The sequence below is a fragment of the Labeo rohita genome, chromosome 9 (genome assembly GCF_022985175.1).
Source record: "Labeo rohita strain BAU-BD-2019 chromosome 9, IGBB_LRoh.1.0, whole genome shotgun sequence".
Taxonomy (NCBI): domain Eukaryota; kingdom Metazoa; phylum Chordata; class Actinopteri; order Cypriniformes; family Cyprinidae; genus Labeo; species Labeo rohita.
The window spans coordinates 10,832,699-10,837,527 of NC_066877.1; the positions used below are offsets into that span (position 1 = coordinate 10,832,699).

General features: G+C 39.3%; 1 long non-coding RNA gene across 1 annotated transcript; it reads left to right on the forward strand.

Annotated features, from left to right (window-relative positions):
- The first annotated feature begins 1,948 nt into the window (after positions 1-1,948).
- LOC127170567 (uncharacterized) lies at positions 1,949-4,539 on the forward strand. Its single transcript, XR_007828378.1, has 4 exons — positions 1,949-2,577; positions 2,881-2,935; positions 4,220-4,357; positions 4,469-4,539. It is a non-coding gene; the product is annotated as an uncharacterized LOC127170567 (long non-coding RNA).
- The last annotated feature ends 290 nt before the right edge of the window (positions 4,540-4,829 follow it).

Below are 4,829 nucleotides of genomic sequence, written 5' to 3' on the forward strand. Positions count from 1 at the left end.
GTCAGCCGGTTTCATAACCTCACTGGTGGAATTTGGCTGTAATGGGCATTCGAGAGGACTAGTCCGTTTAGCTGAGTGTATTTCTTTCAAAAACCCGTTCAAAGAGATTAATATTCATGCTCAGAAAAGATTTTAAACAATCGGACAGCTAAAGTGAAACACTGCACGACGTGGAACCGCTCCATCTTGTTGTTGACTCGGAGAGATAAGTGGTGAGAACATGCAGAACCGTGTCTGAGTGAATGTAAACAACATGACACCTAGCACTGCGGCGCTTAGACTAGCCGGCGTTCCTTTCCCTCTGGCTCGCTCTCTTTCATACTCAGCCGCCCGTCTCCCCTGCTGTTAACGTGTATGTTTCAGTTAGCAGGTCTGAGTAGGATGCATTGCAGCACAGTTTATCCTGGATCCCCGGAGAGGGCCCATATGTCGCTGTACTGTAACTCGCAGAGAAGTTTGCTGAACTTGGGCGTACATGTTTATGATCCTGTTTTGGTTTGAAAGCTCTGGTAAATCATTCAGAAATAAATCTGTCACAGGATGGATAGAAATTCCATCCAGTATCAATTGAGATCTCTTTCATATCTCAGTTGTTTCTCCTAGACAGTAATGAGATTAGTGGAGATTTAGGCCTAATTCTCCTGCTTTTCAGATTTTTCTCATGAGAAAAGGACTGTACTAATCTCACACGTCTTCACAAGTTCCAGAACAGATGTCAGTTAGACTTTGCTCAGCTTTACCAATTTAGTTTTTTTAGAAGGGACATCAGATGCAAAATTCACTTTTACATGGTGTTTGCATATAAATGTACCACAATGATAAAAATATGTTCACTCCTTTTTTAAATCCCCAAAAAACCTAAAGTCTCAATTATCAAGCGGTTTAGATTTTTTGAGCAGTATGATGTCATACTGCTCAGGCCCCGCCCACGACCGCTGACTGACTGTCCCATATTAGCATATTTCCACCCTCAGCCAGTTGTGCGCTGTCTGACATCAGAGCCACTGAGGATGCAGTGGTATTTGTTTTGTTTTAGATAGTAACGCGCCTCTAAATACACAAAAAAGCAGAAGAGAGTGGCGGAGTGGGCAGTAGCTCATTATCATTTAAAGAGATATGCAGCGAAATGGGTCGCTGTGAACAGAGCTGTTTTTGACGAGGTAAAAAGGGTATTCTTTTACACGACTATTGGGGAATTTTTGAAATTCATGAAGACCCTAAAGAATCATATCAACTTGTGGAAAATGGGCATCTGATCTCCCCTTCAATGTGAACACTAAAGATTTCTCTTTAATACCAAATTATATTAGCTGTGTTAACAAATTATTTTTTTTACGGTAATACAATAAGGAATTTGTTTCTATTTTTAGTGTAGAAGAAATTATTGGAGAAATATCTTTATGTGGGTTGAAGACGTTAAGATGTCCATGTAAAAGGAAATTTACAAAAGTGATCTTATGTCCATAGAAAGCACATTAAATGTAAGTAAAGTGTCTACTTTTAAGGTTTCAAATAAGTTTTTGGAAAATAAAATGTCAAAATTTGGTTGAAATAATGTTACATTGTCATTAAGTGTAACACAATATTTATGTAAAAATTTAAACAACATTCTGACTTGTACATATGAAAATATATATAAGGATAAGGTAGAATATTAAATTTGATTGTGTTTTAAATGAGTAAAAAATTCTTACTGACAAATGGACAAAACCTAGGATAGTGGAAAATTTTAAAAATGTAGAATTATAACTAATTAGTATTTGGGGTGAAAGTAATTCATATTTTTTGGGGGAAAAACAACAACAGTTTAAAGCAGTATGCAGTATTTGTTTTTATGCTTAAACCCTTTTTTGTCTTTGACCCATGTATAAAGTTGACATTTTGTACTATCCTGAAGCATAAATGCTTTTTACTAAGATTTTATATATAATAACTATTCTGAGATATCATGCAGGTCTTTGTGATGGCGTTAGTCTTTGTAAATGGTAAAACTGATTTGATAGAAAAAGTAATTCAGACTCTTTGTTTAGTGCTTTCTTCCTGTCAGGCTGTAAGCTGAGAGTGTAACAGATGAACTTGGAGCTTGTTTTGCGAAATGTTCATGATTTCTCATGTCAAAAACATCTTTTTCTTAATCTTTTTTTAACACAAAACATTTTTTTTTCATTCCAGTGCACTGCTTTTTAATTTGTTTTCTTTGTGCTAGATGAATGTCTTTTGCTGTTGCACCACGTCGAGCGTCTTGACACCATGTCAATGTGTCTTGAGACCATAGGAGGCCTAGGCCTTGTCCATACTAACACGTTTTGTTTAAAAACACATCTTTTTCTCTCCTTTATGACCTTCCGTCGACACTGAGACTGCATTTTTGCACTTTTGGTTACTTTCCACTCCAGTGCTTTGCATCTTGAGCTTTCTGTGAATGTTCCCGTACACAGCCAAACGCCCTAAAAGGAAAATAATGCGACCTAACAAGCAGAAAGTGAACATATGTACAGCTGTTCATCACTGGAGCGATCCGGGAGCTTCGGTGTGCTCGAAAACAGATGCCGAACTTACTTTGCTTGCACTTGACAGGTACAGAAACTTTGGTTATAGAACACGGCAGGGTTGTAGAAAGTATCTAATGTGTCTAATTTGGTGGCTAGGCCTAGAACAGAACAGTGTGGAAAAATATCTCAGTAGTGCATTTTCCTCTGGGCTGTTCTTCTGCAAATGTTTTGTAAGAGTGTTATTTGTCTGATTATCGCTGTCAGAACTTCACTCACTCACACAGAGCTGTCTGTCCTCTCCCAGTTATGAATTAAATGTGTAATGTCTGACTGTTCAGTATGTCTGCCTAGCAGCTCATAGCCGTGGTTTGGGTTTCTTGTGTTTCAGCATAAAGCCCATGTGGCGTTCCTCAGAGGACTGGATCGTATGGCCCTTCTGTGATGTGAGTAATTACGCCTGAGCTGTGAGAAATGATTATCACCTGGACGCAGATTGCATTTCAGCATCTCAGGTTCCTCATTTATGAGCAGTTTAACTCCTAATGCTGGCTTCTTTTACTAGTTTCACAGTTTAAAGAATGTCTGAAATTGTGCTTTCTCTTTTTACCAATGCATAGACAGTCTGCTGATCTGTATAGCTGGGTGTTTGGTTACTCTACAAGCCATCCCTAATGCCCTTGAAACATTCCAGGTTTGGAATTTTAAACAAACATTGGGTGAGAGAGAACTAAAGAGAGGCACAATCCTTTTAGAAAGCGGAGATATATGAGGTTTCCAACAGCAAACACACTGAGAGTTCCTGAGGCGCTGGGCCGTCACCTCTCCGAGTCTCATTAGGGCTGAAAAATGTCACCCTCATTAAAAATGCAATTAGACTTAATTGAGGTCTAAAGTAAAAATAAACGACAGGGTCATGTTTATTATTTTACTCTCACCTCAGACATTTTTTCAGTCCTCACCAATTTTCTCAATTGGATTTCCTTCTTGAGTGTGTTTTCTTTGCCTGAGTGGCCCTCTCACTTTTATCACTTTGCTGAGAGACTGAATTATTCTTTACCAGCCAAATGAGTGAACGCTTCATCATCTGTAATGTTTGAACACACACACCCGGCAGTTACATTCATTCACAATGTCTTGCTCCAGTACGAAGTGTGAAGGGTTTTCCGATATGCTGAAGGTTTTTCCCTGCTCGGCAGGTTTACATTTGATGCTATCACTTCTGGCTTGCTGTTTCAGCCTGGCATCCTTTATGTAGATGTTCGAAGTGATAATATAGAAAATAGTGGTCTACTGTTCAACACATTTATGAATTACAAAACCAAACCCTATTAAAAATGGAAAATGTAAGTAGAAAAACGTGCATCGATTCGCTTCAGAAGGCCTTTATGAACCCCCCGGAGCCATGCGGAGAACTTTTTATGATGGATGAATGCAGTTTTTTGGGTTTTAAAATCTTAAAACCTGTTCCATTATAAAGCTTGGAAGAGCCAGAACATTTTTTTTTTAAAAATAACTCCAATTGCATTTGTATGAAAGAAGAAAGTCATAGGATGGCTTGAGGGTGAATAACCTCCTGAACCTACGTTTAGAACTTTCTGAAGAACAGTATATCTATCAAACAAAATATCATTACATTGTCACACCAGCATTTCTAGCTTCTAGCTTCTATTGCCAAGACATTAAAGTAAACTAGTTATGTGTGATTATCTGTCTGTCTGTCTTGCCAGGTTGAGTTGTTGTTTGGAAAAATGTTGCCTAGTGGACATCATATCAGGCCTCCGTCCTCTTTTGTTATATGTTCCCAGTCCTGTTGGTTGATCCATGTTGAAGTTGAAGATGCTACATTGAATTTCTACCAGTGATAAGTAAAAGTTTTGATTTAACCTTTTGCATTTGAATCACACACTGTCTCTGCTTTGATGGCAAAGAAAAATGTCTGAGGCTTACTTAACCTCTGTCCCAAATCCCCTCCGTAGGTTGTGTTCTCTGGCACAGACCCATCTTCCCTGCATACCCAGCCTTCCCGGGCCCAGAAGACTGTCAGGCAAGTACTTTTATTCTATGGCACTATCAGCACTCGAGGAAGACAGCGGTGAAATTTGCCGTGAATCAGCACTGTGCGTGCTAATGTCTCAGATCCCTTCCCGTCCTCATTTCCTGTCCTGAGAGAACCAGGCCGTGCTGTGACACTTCACTCCTCTGTAGTCAGCAGACGAGTAGGTCTCTTTCTCTCGCTGTCTCTCTTATCTCTCAGCCCAGTCACAGCCTCACACACAGAAATCACTTTGCCCCATTTGAGTTTCTAGCTAGAAAAGACACACTTGACTGAAAGTTGGC